Source organism: Arachis stenosperma, chromosome 6 (genome assembly GCF_014773155.1).
Source record: "Arachis stenosperma cultivar V10309 chromosome 6, arast.V10309.gnm1.PFL2, whole genome shotgun sequence".
NCBI lineage: Eukaryota > Viridiplantae > Streptophyta > Magnoliopsida > Fabales > Fabaceae > Arachis > Arachis stenosperma.
This window is the reverse complement of record NC_080382.1, coordinates 35879080-35897841: the sequence shown is the minus strand read 5'-3', so window position 1 is coordinate 35897841 and position 18762 is coordinate 35879080. Positions and strand designations below refer to the sequence as shown.

The window sequence follows — 18762 nt, the reverse complement described above, 5'->3', positions numbered from 1 at the left end:
TTATATGTGTTTGGTGAGAGCTTAAGCTAATCAAAGATGCAAATTTCAAGCTCACTTGACCATATATATCCTTACCTTACTCTAGCCCCATTACAACCTATGAATAAGCTTTATGATATTTGTACGCATGCATTGAATAATTGTTGATTGTTAGAAGAAGAACAAATCTTAGAAAGCATGATTAGAAGAGAATTGAGTGAATCAACCCTATAAACTTGAGTGACTAGAGTGGATACACATCCGTTGAGGGGTTCGATTGCTCAATTACATGCTTTCATCACCCATGATCATCTCTTATCTTGCAAGTTGTAAACTTCTTTTCAATAACTCAATTCAATTGTGGATTTTATTTGATTGTGATTGCTTTAGCCCTTACAATCATATATGTATTCTTAGAAATTCATTTATTTTGACTAAGTAGTTGCATGCATTTAGATAGAATGCATATAGATTGTTTACATTGAATAAATGTTGATACCCCTTTCTTATTTTTCTTGAGTTTAGCATGAGGACATGTTTGGTTTAAGTGTGGAGAGGTTGACAAACCCCAATTTTGTGGTTTATCTTGTATTGAATTTAGTGGATTTTATCAACTTATCCCACATTTATTCAATGAAATAGCATGGTTTTGTGAATTTCTCTTAAATTGTGCTTAAGAGTGAAAACATGCTTTTTAAGCCTTAAAATTGCTAAATTTAATTCTCTTTAATTCTATTCGAGGTCTTGATGTGTTTTTTAGTAATTTCAGGCTTATAAGGCAAAGATTGGATTGAAGGAATGGAGGGAAAGCATATAAAATTGGAGAATTCATGAAGAAATGAGAATTTGGTAGAAATCATGGCCACACCTATGCTGGGGGCGATTGATGAGTGTAATTTGCACCGGTTTGGATTTTTCCACTTAAAATAACTTCCATTGCAAGTATGGAGAAAACTGGCAACCAACTCCCACCATCAAAGTTTAAAATTTCTAATTCAAATTAACCGAGAGTAGTTCAACCTCGGGTCATTCTTCCCTAGGAACTAATGCCAATAAGCGCACAATTTTGGTTACAAGAACAAAGGGTGTTTTCAATAAAGAAGCAAACAATTAAGAAATAAAAGAACAATCCAAAATTGCAATTAATAAACTAATAAAAAAACTAAAGAACTATGTATGTAATATGAACAAGTAAGACTCAAAACTGGTGGAAAAGTGGTTCAAAACATAAATGGAACATTGACTTGAGATGAGTTATGGAATTCCTTCCTTGCCATAACCACAACTATGATAATTATCATGAATTAATCTAACTTAGTCTACCCTTAACATCGAAGAGTAAGTCAAATAAGCATATTGTTATTAATCCACAAATCCTAACTAACTTACTAATTACCTTAGTAAGAAGCTAGCGTTAGTAGAAACAATAATAATTAACAGCCTGAGAATTATCACTAAATGTTAGACATTATGACTCTAGTAATCCATATACTCACTTCCCCAAGTCAAGGGCTGAAAATCTACCCCATAATCAAAATTGGCATTTCATCAAACACATAGTGGGCATAATCATAAAACATGGCAAAAATGAGAAAATGATAAAAGCTATGAACCGCAAATGATCAAAATCAACAAAGGCAACTCAAACAAATATAAAATAACCAACAATCATCAAAATCATTAACTAGAAATCAAAATTGCAAAACTATGTATATATTGACAAAGGAAATTATAGTAGAAGAAAGTGTAGAACAAGTAGTATGATAAAAGAGAAAACTAAAGAAATACTTACAATGGAAATTGCTAGAATCTAAAATCAAAATTGAACTATAAAATGCTACATCGAAAACCTAATTAAAACCCTAAGAGAGAATTTTGTATACTACATTAATCTTACTCCTACTATGTGTTTTTCCTAATCTAAAGTGAGCTCCCATTGATATGTGTTGTTGCCCCTTTATATAGCACTTTAATTTCAGCTTTAGCCTTCCAGAACTGGGCCAAAAAGCCCTCAAAATCGCGAGCCACATGACTTTCTAATGAAGTCACGTGCTGGTACTTGTGCGTACTCACATGTGTGTGCGTACACACACTTGCTGAATTTTCTCTTGTGCGTACGCACAGAAGTTGTGCATGGGCACACTTGTTGATTTTGGCCTTTGTGCGTGGGCATAGAAATTGTGCGTAGGCACACTCGAGAATGCTTTTCTCCTTTGTTTTCTTCATGTTTTCTCCCAGTTGCATGCTTCTCTTCCACTCTTGTCAAGCCATTCCTACCTATTATACCTGAAATCACTCATCAGACACGTCAATGCATCGAATAGAATAAAAGTGGAATAAAATTAATTAAATTAGGCACAAAATAGCATGTTTTGCAATTAAATATAATTTAGAGAGAAACCACAAAAGCATGCTATTTAGGTGAATAAATGTGGGTTATATATGATAAAATCCACTCAAATCAATCTAAAATTTATCATCAAATATGGATTCATCAATTTCCCGACACTTAAACAATAGCATGTCCTCATGCTAATCACAATCAAATGAGAAGTGTAAAAGGGCAAGCAACTTATTCAATGCAACTACTTACATGCATGCAACTATGCTAAATGTTAACTACCTTCCTATGGAGTTTGGCAAAAACAAACAATAGAATTCCAATCAATCCAAAAGAAATCCTTAGGGCTAAGGTAAGAAAACATAGCAATATGACCAATGTCCAAAGATTTGATTTGAAGCTTTCAAAAATTGATTTCAATAACTTGCAAGAAAACACAAAATAAGAGATAAAAACATAGAATTGAGCAATCAAACCCCTCACCGGATGTGTATACACTCTAGTCACTTAGTGTTTAGGGCTTAATCACTCAATTCTCCTTTAGTCATGTTTTCTAGGATTTGCTAGTCATCTAAGAATCAACAAATACTTGATGCATGAATGCAAATATCATGAGGTCTTTGGAGGTTTGTAATGGGGCTAGGGTAGGGGTAGGATTAATATGGTTAAATGGACTAGTAGATTGGATCTTTGATTAGCTCAAGTATCCTACCTAATTCTATATCAACCCATGTACACATAAGAAACCGACCTAACTCCCTATTTCTCTCCTTTTTCACACTCACTCATTCATTTTCTTTCTAATTCACACACATATGCATTCTTTATTTACATTCTTATTATCATTTCTTTTCTTTTCTTTTTCTTTTTCTTCCTTTTTTATATATTGACAAAGTATATACACCAAAATTTCTCTTTTCTTTTATCGTAAAAAAGAGATGCATATGTTTTAAGTAATGGATGCATGAGTGTTTACCTATTTTGCCAAATTTTTTCAATGAATACCCAAAGTAACTTCCTACCAATGTTTTTCAACAAATTTCCCCCACACTTGATTAGCACGCACACTCAACCCAAGCTAATCAAAGATACAATTCATGGACATTACTGGTTTTTCGCTTAGGGCAAATGATGTGCTTAAAATTAGAACAAAGGGGAATTAAAAGGCTCAAAAGTGGGTTACAAAGGTAAATGTAAGCGTTGGCCATATGGGTTAGTGAGTTTAATTTCAAAAATAGCCCCAATCATACTAAATACATTCAAAACATCAAATATAGGATATAAAGACTCAGGCAAATCTAATATTACAATAATAAAGCAGTATAGCACACAAGAGCAAAATTTTGTGGTTGAAAATGTGCAACCACACCATTAAAGCTCAAATCTCACTTTGTGTTTTGTTCTAGCTCTTTTCTATGTTCCATCAAAATTATTTCAAGCAAGTTGAAAAATAAGTTTCAAATTTAATTAATGGAACGCCCTAAAAGAGATTTCATGAAAATTCTTTGTTGTTTTACATAACTTATTTCCTATATTAGGTAAAATGCAAATATTTACTACTATAAAATTATAAGCAAAGATAAGATGTATATATGTATATATAAGTAAACTAAAGCAAAAAATGCAATGCAATGAAATACTAAACACATATTCACAAAATTCATAACTACTAAAAGCTAGAAAATAATACAAAGTGTTCGAAAAGAGAAATTTACACCATGAAATTGCGGATCCTCCCCCACACTTAAATATTGCACGGTCCTCCGTGCATGCACTTAATCCAGGGGATGAAAGGCTCTACGAGGCTCCACCTTCAGCTGGTGGGCACTGGGGCTTGGGTTGCTGTAGAAAACAAATAAACAGGAATTGAGGAAGAGTTCATATGAGTGTGGTATGATAAAAGATAATGTGTGCATTCTAAGTGTTCACAGTTTAGAAACCCACATTGACCAGGTAAAACTGTGACCACACAATCAATAGAAATAGCATGTGTTCCTCAATTAAGCAGCCTAGGTCGCAAATAAAAATAAGCAAGAGTGAATGTACAAACAACCCTAGGTAACCACAACTAAAGTAAATTGAATATATGAGATATTGGATATTGAAATTGTGCCACTGGAAGCGCAACATTGATATAGAAGCACAATAAACAACAACCAATTCAATGATGAAAATCAAACTCCTTATTCATCATGAAAAATAATGGAATAGTCACATGGTAAAGGTATTTGTTGCAAAAAGTGACAAGCTTGAAAAGAATCAAGTTAAGTCACTCAAATAAATGCAAAGCATTAAAAACAAACAAGTACTAGTCATGTGAAGAATTTTTATATGAAAATCATGATGAACAAGTAATTTTAGCTCAATTCACTTAATTCAATATGCACTCATAAATAATTTGTCCTAGGGTGCAATCAAAATATGAATATTCAAACCCACTAGGTACTAGTAAATTAAAGAAAAGTATAAGTGTATTGATGAAATTCAATCAAGAAGCAACCCAATCAACATCAAACAAACTCTTGCAACTTATTTAATTAACAAATAAATAAATCAAACCATATATAATTACTAAAATGAAAAGGATATGCAAACAAAACTAACAAGAATTAACAGAAAATAGAGCAAAAGCAAGAGAAGAAAGAGGTGGAGGGGTGGAAGTGTGTTAGGGCTTAACTCAAAGTGCAATAAAATTTTTGTCCAAAACAGCATCTATGCGCACGCACATACATGCGTGCGCGCACACACAAAGTGAAAAATAGGAGGTGTGTGTGATAAACCCCATTTTTAGGGTTTATCTTGTGTTGAATTTAGAGGGTTTTGTCAACTTTTCTCCCATGTATCCAATGAAATAGTATGATTTTGTAAATTCTCATTTAATTGTGCTTAAGAGTGAAAACATGCTTTTTAGGTCTTAAGATAGCTAAATTTAATTCACCTTGATTCTATTAGATGCCTTGATATATTTGTTAAGTGAAATCAAGTTTAGGAGGCAAAGATTGGATTGAGGGAATGAAGAAAAAACATGTAGAAATGGAGAACTCATGAAGAAATGAAGGAATCGCAAAAACTATCAAGCCGACCTCTTCGCACTTATTCGATCATAACTTGAGCCAGAGAGATCCAAATGAGGCGGTTCTAGTTGCGTTAAAAAGCTAACATCTGGGGCTTCAAAATGATATAAGATTTTCCATAGTTGCATCACGTATAGGGATGCGTATGTGCACTGTATGCGTATGTGCCGATGCTGCACATGACTTTTTAAAATACAACTCGTGGCCAGCAATTTCAGAAGCCTTGTGGGCCCAATCCAACTCATTTCTGATGCTATTTAAGCCAAGGATTGAAGGGAGAATGAAACAACTTAACATACTTTCATCATTAGCTTTAGTTTAGTTTTAGAAGTAGTTATAGTTAGTTTTTTAGAGAGAGAAGCTCTCTCTTCAATCTAGAATTAGGATTAGGTTTTGATCTAGATCTACTTCTTCTTCTTCTCTCTTAATTTTCCTCTTTCATCCTCAATTGTTCTCTTGTAGTTGTAGAATTCCTTTTCTCTTGTAATTCATTTGTATTGTTATTTGTAGTTTATGAATTCTTTTGTAGATCTACATTTCTTCTTCAATGCAATTGGTAAGTTCTTTGTTGTTTTATAATTGTTTTAATTTCCTATTGTTGATATCTTGATTTTGTAGTTGTAGTTCTCTTTAATTCTTGCAATTCATATTGTTTATATTTTGTGCATTCCAAGTGTTTGATAAAATACTTGGAAAGGTGTTAGAGTAGATTATAGTGCTTGACTTAAGAAGGTAACTTAGGAACTCTTGAGTTACTAATGTCCAAGTAATTGATGATTGGGAGCCATTGACTCTAGTTCTCACTAATTGAGTTGGTGGAGAGTTAGGACTTATGGACTAGGATTGATATAGCTCATTTGACTTTCCTCTACTACTAGTTAGAGGATGATTTAATGGGATTGATTCTTGCCAATTCTCATATTGTGGTTAGTGATTAGGATAGAGATCCTTGACCACCAAACTTTGCCAAGACCTTTTTAGCCATTAGTTTACTCCCTTTCCATTTATCTTTCATGCCTCTTATCAAAACCCCAAAACATAACTCATAACCAATAACAAGACAATTTATTGTAATTCCTAGGGAGAACGACTTGAGGTTTACATACTTCGATTATCTTTATAGGGGTTTGTTATTTGTGACAACCAAATGTTTGTATGAAAGGATTATTGTTGGTTTAGAAACTATACTTTACAACGAGACTTCATTTATGAAATTCTAGACCACACAAAAATCTAATCATCAAAATGGCGCCGTTGTTGGGGAATTACAATGGTGTTATATTATTGGTTATTGTATATATGTAAATAGTGTAAATATGTTTGCTTTTGTTAGTTCTTGCTAGTTTTAGGATTTGGTTTTCTCTATTTCTTATTTTATTTTTTTTCCTTTTCCTTTGCTATTATGAATTCTCACTTTGGCTATGAGTGTGATTACAACTATGTTGTAGGTGATGAGAACTTCAATGAGAATGTGTATCAAGGATGGGACACTCAAAGGCGGGAGGAGCCATATGCATATGATCAATCCTCTTGGCAACAACCTCCACCAATGCACTATGAAGAAGAGCCATTCTATGATGCATACCAATCCAATGGCTATGGTGAATCTCCTTCTGACTTTCAAGAACCACCACCATATGCCTATGAGCCATACCATCAACATAACTCTGAACCACACTCACAAGCCTCTTTTCACGAAACACCTCCATATGACCTTAATCCATATCCACCCAACCAACCACCTTTTGAACTATATAAGCCATACATGGAACCACCACCATTCCAATATCAACACTTCCAAGAACCACCTTCAATGTATAAAAATTTTCAACCACAAGATGAATTCTACCTTCCACCACAACCTTACATGGAAGAATATTTATGTCTATCGATCCAAGAGCCATATGATCCTAATCATGATATCCAATCGGAACAAGAGTCAATGGATCATTTCAAGGAAGCATTGGATCAATTTCAAGCAACCATGGAGCATGTTGTGCAACAAGTGGAAAAAGTGGAGAATGTTGAACCACCACACCCTAATTATGATGAACCACCCTCTTATTATGAACCCCTCCTCCAAAAAAATGAACCCTTCCAACCACCCCAACCTCCAATGGATGACATCCTTGATGTTCTTGTGCAAGGACAAGAGTAGATGACAAGGGGTGTGCAACAATTCATGACCGCCTTGGACGAGGTGGTAAACTGGCTAGCATCCCATCTTTTGGACACTCAATGAACTCCTATGGCTACGTGTGGAGAATCAAAAAAAGAGCATAGCATGAAGGAGAGATTGGAAACTCCAGTGGAAAAGGAGAAATGCTACTTTGTGTTAGAACAATTGGAGGAACCTATGATTATCGAAAAAGAGGAAGAAGTGGTTAAAGACTTAGGAGATGTGGAGCTCCCATGGGAACCTAAAGTTATAGACAACTCCTCCAAGAAGATTGAAGTTGATGTTGAGGAGGAATGTGCACAACCCCCAAGGCATATCCCATATGAAGACTTGGAAGGAATGGAACAAGAATTGAGTTCCCTTGGTGATGAAGATCAAGCATCAAATCTTAGTGGTGGTGAATTCTTTGAACTTGAAGAACCTTCTCTTGATGAGATGGAAAGCGCTGTGGAGGTAGATTTCTCTCGTCCTCCCATTTATGACTTGAGTGATGGAAAAGAGTTAGATGAAATTGACAAATAAAGGATTGAATTTGAAAAATCTTGTGAAGAGGTGGAAGTCCTTAGAAAAAGAAGGACAGGAGTTGAGTACGCTTTGTCAAGATCCTTGGAAGCCTTTTTGCCTAGGTTATCATATATTCCCTCACTTGAGTGGGTAAAACTCATTTCTATTAGCTTTATTGTCCCACTTGAGTATGGTTTGCTTGAAACAGATGGTCAACTTAGGATGATTTGTGGGATAAAGCGTAAGCGAAGAATGTTTAGTGGTTGGCGTTGCAAAGCAAGGCTCATTTTGGTTGATACTTCAAGACTTAGATGCAAGGGTTGGGCTAGTGCTCACTTGAATAGGTCTAAAAGGAGAGTTTGGTATTACCTTGAGAATTCCTCATGCTTATCATCCGGATGGAATAATAATAATCAACTTCAAGACGGGTGTGAAAATAAAGTGTGGGATCCCAGATTGCACAAGGAGAATCAAATTTGGGAGCCCATGGTTTGTGAAGAACTCCATCAAGGCTTGGAGATAATGATCTTGAATGATGGAGCTTATTGGAAGTCCAAGCATTGGTGGATGTTCCAAGATGAGTTTAAGCACAAGCCACCTTGAGAGGAGATCCCCATAAGTCCAACTTAAGGACGATAAACAAAAGTGCTAGGTGGGAGACACCCCACCATGGTAAACTCTTTCCACCCTCTTGTAGCTTTGATTAATAAGTGATTTGAGTTACCATTTGATAGGCAAAATTGTGATTTACTCTTTTCATAACTTGAATAATTTTTAGTAATGGCTCCAAAAACTTGGTGCACACTACTATGGTTCACTCACATTCTTCACAACTTCGCACAACTAACTAGCAAGTGCACTGGGTCGTCCAAGTAATAAACCTTACGTGAGTAAGGGTCGATCCCACGGAGATTGTTGGTATGAAGCAAGCTATGGTCATCTTGTAAATCTCAGTCAGGCAGATTATAATGGCTATAAAGGTTTTCAAAATTAATAATAAATAAAGCATAAAATAAAGATAGAGATATTTATGTAAATCATTGGTGGGAATTTCAGATAAGTGTATGGAGATCCTTTGTCCCTGTTGAATCTCTGCTTTCCTACTGCCTTCCTTCAATCCTTCATACTCCTTTCCATGGCAAGATGTATGTAGGGCGTCACCGTTGTCAATGGCTACTTCCCATCCTCTCAGTAAAAATGGTCCAAATGCTCTGTCATAGCACAACTAATCATCTGTCGGTTCTCGATCATGTCGGAATATAATCTATTGATTCTTTTACGTCTGTCACCACGCCCAACAATCGCGAGTTTGAAGCTCGTCACAGTCATTCAAGCCTTGAATCCTACTCGGAATACCACAGAAAAGGTTTAGACTTTCTGGATTCTCAAGAGTGGCCGCCAAAGGGTTCTAGCTTATACCACAAAGATTCTGATCAAGGAATCCAAGAGATATGCGCTCGGTCTAAGGTAGAACAGAAGTGGTTGTCAAGCACGCGTTCATAAGGATGGATGATGATGAGTGTCACGGATCACCACATGCATTAGGTTGAGGGGCAGCGAATATCTTAGAATATGAATAAGTATGAATTGAATAGAAAATAGTAGTACTTTGCATTAAAACTCGAGGTACAGCAGAGCTCCACACCTTAATCTATGGTGTGTAGAAACTCCACCGTTGAAAATACATAAGTGGTGGTCCAGGCATGGCCGAATGGCCAGCCCCCAAAATGTGATCAATACTCTCCTAAGATGAACAATAGAATAAAAGTGAGACCAAAGATAAAAACAAGACCAAGATGTCTAATACAATAGTAAAATGTCCTATTTATATTAGACTAGTTACTAGGGTTTACAAAAATAAGTCTAAATGCAGAAATCCACTTCCGGGGCCCACTTTGGTGTGTGCTTGGGCTGAGCTTGAGCTTTACACGTGCAAAGGCTTCTTTTGGAGTTAAACGCCAAGTTGTAACGTGTTTTTGGCGTTTAACTTTGGTTTGTGACGTATTTCTGGCGTTTTACTCTAGAATACAGCATGGAACTGGTGTTGAACGCCAATTTGCATCGTCTAAACTTGAATAAAGTATAAACTATTATATATTTCTGGAAAGCTCTGGATGTCTACTTTCCAACGCCATTGCGAGCGCACCAATTGGAGTTCTGTAGCTCCATAAAATCAATTTCGAGTGTAGGGAGGTGAGAATCCAACAACATCAGTAGTCCTTTGTTAGCCTGAATTAGATTTTTGCTCAGGTCCCTCAATTTTAGCCAGAAAATACCTGAAATCACAGATAAACACACAAACTCATAGTAAAGTCCAGAAATGTAAATTTTGCATAAAAGCTAATGAAAACATCCCTAAAAGTAGCTAGATCCTACAAAAAACTACCTAAAAACAATGCCAAAAAGCGTATAAATTATCCCCTCATCACAACACCAAACTTAAATTGTTGCTTGTCCCCAAGCAACTGAAAATCAAATAGGATAAAAAGAAGAGAATATAATATAAATCCCTAAATATCAATGAATATTAATTCTAATTAGATGAGCTGGACTTGTAGCTTTTTGCTTCTAAACAGTTTTGGCATCTCACTTTTTCCTTTGAATTTCAGAATGATTGGCATCTATATGAACTCAGAGTTCAGATAGTGTTAATTGATTCTCCTAGTTAAGTATGTTGATTCTTGAACACAGCTACTTTTATGAGTCTTGGCCGTGGCCTTAAGCACTTTGTTTTCCAGTATTACCACCGGATACATAAATGCCATAGACACATGACTGGGTGAACCTTTTCAGATTGTGACTCAGCTTTGCTAAAGTCCCTAGTTAGAGGTGTCCAGAGCTCTTAAGCACACTCTTTTTACTTTGGATCACGACTTTAACCATTCAATCTCAAGCTTTTCACTTGGACCTGCATGCCACAAGCACATGGTTAGGGACAGCTTGATTTAGCCGCTTAGGCATGGATTTTACTTCCTTGGGCCCTCCTATCCATTGATGCTCAAAGCCTTGGATCCTTTTTAGCCTTGCCTTTTGGTTTTAAGGGATATTGGATTTTTTTGCTTGCTTTTTCTTTTCTTTTTTTTCTTTCTATTTTTTTCGCCACTTTTTTTTTCCGCAAGCTTTTGCTTTTTCTTGCTTCAAGAGTCAATTTCATGATTTTTTAGATTATCAATAACATTTCTCTTTGTTCATCATTCTTTCAAGAGCCAACAATTTTAACATTCATAAACAACAAGATAAAAAATATACACTGTTTAAGCATTCATTCAGAAAATAAAAAGTATTGTCATCACATCAATATAATTAAACTAATTTCAAGGATGAATTCGAAACTCATGTACTTCTTGTTCTTTTGTATTAAAAAAATTTTCATTTAAGAGAGGTGAAGGATTCATAGAATTATTCATAGCCTTAAGACATAGTTACTAAATACTAATGATCATATAGTAAAAACTCAAAACATAGATAAACATATAGCATAAAACTGAAAAAGAGAGAAATAAGAACAAGGAATGAGTCCACCTTAGTGATGGTGGCATCTTCTTCTTGAAGGACCAATGATGTCCTTGAGCTCTTCTATGTCTCTTCCTTGCCTTTGTTGCTCCTCCCTCATAGTTCTTTGATCTTCTCTAATCTCATGGAGAATGATGGAGTGCTCTTGGTGCTCCACCCTTAATTGGTCCATGTCATAACTCAAGTCTTCTAGAGAAGTGTTGAGTTATTCCCAATAGTTGTTTGGAGGAATGTGCATCCCTTGAGGCATCTCAGAGATTTTTTGATGATGAACTTCCTCATGCGTCTCTTGAGATCCATGAGTAGGCTCTCTTGTTTGCTCCATCCTCTTCTTAGTGATAGGCTTGTCCTCTTTAATGAGGATGTCTCCTTCTATGGTAACTCCAGCAGAGTAGCATAGATGGAAAATAAGATGAGGAAAAGCTAGCCTTGCCAAGGTGGAGGATTTTTTGGCTACTTTGTATAGTTCTAGAGAGATAACTTCATGAACTTCTACTTCCTCTCCAATCATGATGCTATGGATCATGATGGCCCGATCCATAGTAACTTCGGATCAGTTGCTAGTGGGGATGATGGAGCGTTGGATGAACTCCAACCATCCTCTAGCCACAGGCTTAAGGTCCAGTCTTCTCAATTGAACCGGCTTGCCTTTAGAGTCTCTTTTCCATTGAGCTCCTTCCATACATATGTCCATGAGGACTTGGTCTAACCTTTGATCAAAGTTGACCCTTCTAGTGTAGGGGCGTGTGTTTTCTTGCATTATAGGCAAGTTGAATGCCAACCTTACATTTTCCGGACTGAAATCTAAGCATTTTTCCCGAACCATTGTAAGATAATTCTTTGGATTTGGGTTCATACTTTGATCATGGTTCCTAGTGATCCATGCATTGGAATAGAACTCTTGAACCATTAAGATTTCGACTTGTTGAATGGGGTTGGTCAGAACTTCCCAACCTCTTCTTTGAATCTCATGTCGGATCTCCGGATACTCATTTTTCTTGAGCATGAAAGGGACCTCAGGGATCACCTTCTTCTTGGCCACAACTTCATAGAAGTGGTCTTGATAGACCTTTGAGATGAATCTCTCCATCTCCCATGGCTCGGAGGTGGAAGCTTTTGTCTTTCCTTTCCTCTTCCTAGAGGTTTCTTCGGCCTTAGGTGCCATAAGTGGTTATGGAAAAATAAAAAAATTATGCTTTTACCACACGAAACTTAGAATATTACTCACCCTCGAGCAAAAGAGAAAAGAATAGAAGAAAAAGAAAATATGGAGGAGAGGGGGAGAGATGTGGATTCGGCCAAGGGGGATAAGAGAGGGTTGTGTTGTGTGAAAATGAAGAAGGATGGAGGGGTTTATATAGTGGAGGGAGAGGGTATTGGTTCGGCCATTTAGGGTGTGTTTGGGTGGGAAAGAGATTTTGAATTTGAAGATAGGTGGGATTTATGGGGAAGAGAGGATGGATGTGATTGGTGAAGGATTGAGGTGATTGGTGAGTAATGTTTGGGGAAGAGTGTTTCTGGATTGTGTGAAGAAGAAAGAGGGTGAGTTGAGGTAGGTGGAGATCCTGTGGGGTCCACAGATCTTGAGGCGATCCTGTGGGATCCACAGATCCTGAGGTGTCAAGGATTTATCATCCCTGCACCAATTAGGCATGTAAAACGCCCTCTGCATGTAATCCTGGCGTTTAACGCCAGATTGATGCTTGTTTCTGGCGTTAAACGCCAGTTCTATGCTTGTTTTGGGCGTTCAACGCCAATCTCCAGCATGTTTCTCGCGTTGAATGCCAGTTCCATGCTTGTTTCTGGCGTTTAACGCCAGCTCTCCTCAAGGTATAATCCTGGCATTTAAACGCCAGACTGCTGCTTGTTTCTGGCGTTCAACGCCAGATTCATGCTCTGTTCTGGCGTTGAACGCCAACTAGATGCTCCTTACTGGCGTTTAAATGCCAGTAAGCTCTTTCTTCAAGGTGTGCTGTTTCCTTTGCTATTTTTGATTCTGTTTTTAATTTTAGTATTTGTTTTGTGACTCCACATGATCATGAACCTAATAAAACATAAAAGAACAATAAAAATATAGATAAATAAAAATTGGGTTGCCTCCCAATAAGCGCTTCTTTAATGTCAATAGCTTGACAGTGAGCTCTCATGGAGCCTCACAGATGTTCAGAGCATGATGAGAGCCTCCCAACGCCAAACTTAGAGTTTGAATGTGGGGGATTCTCAACACCAAACTTAAAGTTTGGTTGTGGCCTCCCAACACCAAACTTAGAGTTTGGTTGTGAGGGCTCTGTTTGACTCTGTATTGAGAGAAGCTTATCGTGCCTCTTTTCAATGTTTATAGAAGGATAACCTTGGGCCTTAAACACAAGGTAGTCCCCATTCAATTGAAGGACTAATTCTCCTCTATTAACATCAATCACAGCTCCTGTTGTGGCTAGGAAGGGTCTTCCAAGGATGATACATTCATTTTTCTCCCTCCTAGTGTCTATGATTTTGAAATCAACAGGGATGTAAAGGCCTTGAACCTTTACTAACACGTCCTCTACCAATCCATAAGCTTGTCTTATTGACTTGTCTGCCATCTCTAATGAGAATGTGGCAGACTGTACCTCAAAGATTCCCAGTTTCTCCATTACAGAGAGTGGCATAAGATTTATACCTGACCCCAGGTCACACAAAGCCTTCTCAAAGGTCATGGTTCCCATGGTACAGGGTATTAAGAATTTACCAGGATCTTGTTTCTTCTGAGGTAAAGTTTGCTGAACCCATGTATCTAGTTCACTAATGAGCAAGGGAGGTGCATCTTCCCAAGTCTCATTACCAAACAACTTGGCATTCAGCTTCATGATAGCTCCTAGATATTGAGCAACTTGCTCTCCAGTTACATCTTCATCATCTTCAGAGGAAGAATAGTTTTCAGAGCTCATGAATGGCAGAAGGAGGATTAATAGAGTCTCTATGGTCTCTATATGAGCCTCAGATTCCTTTAGGTCCTCAATAGGGAACTCCTTCTTGTCTGGGAGACGTCCCATGAGGTCTTCCTCATTGGGATTCATGTCCTCCCCTTCCTCTCTAGGTTCGACCATTTTGATTATATCAATGGCCTTGCACTCTCTTTTTGGATTCTCTTCAGTATTGCTTGGGAGAGTACTATGAGGAGTTTTAGTGACTTTCTTACTCAACTGGCCCACTTGTGCCTCCAAATTTTTTATGGAGGACCTTGTTTCACTCATGAAACTTAAAGTGGCCTTAGACAGATCAGAGACTATATTTGCTAAGCTAGAGGTGCTCTGCTCAGAATTCTCTGTCTGTTGCTGAGAAGATGATGGAAAAGGCTTGCTATTGCTGAGCATATTTCTTCCACCATTATTAAAGCCTTGTTGGGGCTTTTGTTGATCCTTCCATGAGAAATTTGAATGATTTCTCCATGAGGAATTATAGGTGTTTCCATAAGGTTCACCCATGTAATTCACCTCTGCTATTGCAGGGTTCTCAGGATCATAGACTTCTTCTTCAGAAGATGCCTCTTTAGTACTGTTGGATGCATTTTGCCATCCATTCAGACTTTGAGAAATCATGTTGACTTGTTGAGTCAACATTTTGTTCTGAGCCAATATTGCATTCAAAGCATCAATTTCAAGAACTTCCTTCCTCTGAGGTGTCCCATTATTCACAGAATTCCTCTCAGAAGTGTATATGAATTGGTTATTTGCAACCATGTCAATAAGTTCCTGAGCTTCTGCAGGCATTTTCTTTAGGTGAATGGATCCACCTGTAGAATGGTCCAATGACATCTTGGAGAACTCAGATAGACCATAATAGAATATATCCAGAATGGTCCACTCTGAAAGTATGTCAGAAGGACACATTTTGGTCATCTGCTTGTATCTTTCCCAAGCTTCATAGAGGGATTCACCATCTTTTTGTTTGAAGGTCTGAACATCCACTCTAAGCTTGCTCAGCTTTTGAGGAGGAAAGAACTTAGCCAAGAAGCCCGTGACCAGCTTATCCCAAGAGTCCAGGCTATCTTTAGGTTGTGAGTCCAACTATGTTCTAGCTCTGTCTTTTATAGCAAAAGGGAAAAGCAAGAGCCTGTAGACTTCAGGATCTACTCCATTAGTCCTAACAATCTCATGGATCTGCAAGAACTCAGTTAAAAAATGATAGGGATCTTCTGGTGGAAGTCCATGGAACTTGCAGTTCTGTTGCATTAGAGCAACTAGTTGAGGTTTCAGCTCAAAATTATTTACTCCAATGGCAGGAATTGAGATGCTTCTTCCATCAAATTTGGAAGTAGGTGTAGTATAATCACCAAGCATCCTCCTTGCACCTCCACCCTTGTTATTGGGTTCGGCTATGTCTCTCTCTTTTTCGAGATCCACTGTAAGGTTTTCTCTGGATTGTTGTGCTTTAGTTTCTCTTAGCTTTTTCTTCAGAGTCCTTTCAGGTTCCGGATCTGCTTCAACAAGAATGTTCTTGTCCCTGCTCCTGCTCATATAAAAAAGAAGAGAACAGAAAAAGAAGAGGAATCATCTATGTCACAGTATAGAGATTCATTTATGTTAGTAGAAGAATAAAAGAATAAGAGAAGGAAAAGGTAAGAATCCAAACACAGGGGGGAATAGTGGGTTCGAATTCCTGAGTAGAGAAGTGTTAGTAAATAAATAAAATAAATAGAAAGAGATGAGAGAGAGGAGTTTTCGAAAATTATTTTTTTGAAAAAAGGTTAGTAATTTTCGAAAATTAAGAGAAGAAATAAAATTAAAATTAAAATTTGAAACAATTAGTTAATTAAAAGAATTTTGAAAAAGAGGAGGGTAATTTTCGAAAATTAGAGAGAGAAAAGTAGTTAGGTGGTTTTTTGAAAAATATAAGAAATAAACAAAATGTCAATTAGTTAGTTGAAAAATATTTGAAAATCAATTTTGAAAAGATAAGAAGATAGAAAAGATTTTGAAATTAAATTTTTGAAAAAGATATTATTTGAAAAGATATGATTAAAAGGACAGAGTTGAAAAAGATTTGATTTTTAAAATTAAAATTGATTACTTGACTAACAAGAAACTAAAAGATATGATTCTAGAATTTAAAGATTGAACCTTGGTGCACGGAATTATGTATGCCAATATTAATGGATTATTTCTCGCAGCTTTGCACAACTAACCAGCAAGTGCACTGGATCGTCCAAGTAATACCTTACGTGAGTAAGGGTCGAATCCCACGGAGATTGTTGGTTTGAAGCAAGCTATGGTTATCTTATTATTCTTAGTCAGGATTCCAACAACAGTGTTTTTCAAGTTCAATTGTAAAAAGTGAAACGGCATAAAATAAATACTTATTGTGCAATAATGGAGAATATGTTGGAGTTTTGGAGATGCTTTGTCCTCTGAATTCCTGCAACATAATGCTTTCTCACTTTCATAAATGCAAGGCTCCTTCCATGGCAAGCTGTATGTAGGGTGTCACCGTTGTCAATGGCTACTTCCCATCCTCTTAGTGAAAATGGTCCAAATGCTCTGTCACAGCACGACTAATCATCTGTTGGTTCTCGATCATGTCGGAATAAGATCCATTGATCCTTTTGTGTCTGTCACTAAGCCCAACACTCGTGAGTTTGAAGTTTGTCACAGTTATCCAATCCCAGAATCCTACTCGGGATACCACAAACAAGGTTTAGACTTTCCAGATCCTCATGAATGCCGCCAACAATTCTAGCTTATACCACGAAGTTTCTGATTAAGGAATCTAAGAGATACTCATTCAATCTAATGTAGAACGGAGGTGGTTGTCAGGCACACGTTCATGGATTGAGGAAGGTGATGAGTGTCACGGATCATCACCTTCTTCATAGTGAAGCACGAATGAACATCTTAGATAGGAACAAGCATGTTTGAATGGAAAGCAGAAATAATTGCATTAATTCATCGAGACGCTGCAGAGCTCCTCACCCCCAACATTGGAGTTTAGAGACTCATGCCGTCAAAGAGTATAAAATTCAGTTTGAAAAATGTCATGAGATGCAAAATAAATCTCTAAAAGTTGTTTAAATACTAAACTAGAAACCTAGGTTTACAGAAAATGAGTAACTTGGATGGATAGAGCAGAAATCCACTTCTGGGGCCCACTTGATGTGCTGGGGCTGAGACTTAAGCTTCTCACATGCCTGAGCTATTTCTGGAGTTGAATGCCAGGTTGTAACCTGTTTCTGGCGTTGAACTCCAACTTGCAACCTATTTCTGGCGCTGAACGCCAAACTACAACATGGAACTGGCGTTGAACGCCAGTTTACGTCATCTATCTTCGCGCAAAGTATGCACTATTATATATCGCTGGAAAGCCCTGGATGTCTAGTTTCCAACCCAATTGAGAGCGCGCCAATTTGTCTCCTGTAGCTCCAAAAAATCCATTCTGAGTGCAGGGAGGTCAGACTCCAATAGCATCAGCAGTCTTTTTTCAGCCTAAATCAGATTTTTGCTCAGCTCCCTCAATTTCAGCCAGAAAATACCTGAAATTACAGAAAAATACACAAACTCATAGTAAAGTCCAGAAATATGAATTTTGCCTAAAAACTAATAAAATTATACTAAAAACTAACTAAAACATACTAAAATCTACATGAAATTACCCCAAAAAGCGTATAAAATATCCGCTCATCACAACACCAAACTTAAACTGTTGCTTGTCCTCAAGCAACTAGATAAATAAAATAGGATAAAAAAAAGAAATTAAGAAGCAATAATATCTCAGAGTTTCAAATGAAGCTCAGATTCTAATCAGATGAGTGGGACTAGTAGCTTTTTGCCTCTGAATAGTTTTGGCATCTCACTTTATCCTTTGAAATCCAGAATGATTGGCATCCATAGGAACTTAGAATTCAGATAGTATTATTGATTCTCCTAGTTTAGTATGTTGATTCTTGAACACAGTTACTTTATGAGTCTTGGCCGTGGCCCTAAGCACTTTGTTTTCCAGTATTACCACCGGATACATAAATGCCAGAGACACATAACTGGGTAAACCTTTTCAGATTGTGACTTAGCTTTGCTAGAGTCCCCAATTAGAGGTGTCCAGAGTTCTTAAGCACACTCCTTTGCTTTGGATCACGACTTTAACCACTCAGTTTCAAGTTTTTCACTTGGACCTGCATGCCACAAGCACATGGTTAGGGACAG

General features: G+C 37.1%; 1 non-coding gene across 1 annotated transcript; it reads left to right on the top strand.

The window, feature by feature from the left end:
* The first annotated feature begins 15442 nt into the window (after positions 1-15442).
* Positions 15443-15546, top strand: LOC130938144 (small nucleolar RNA R71). The gene has a single exon (XR_009069321.1). It is a non-coding gene; the product is annotated as a small nucleolar RNA R71 (small nucleolar RNA).
* Positions 15547-18762: the final 3216 nt, after the last annotated feature.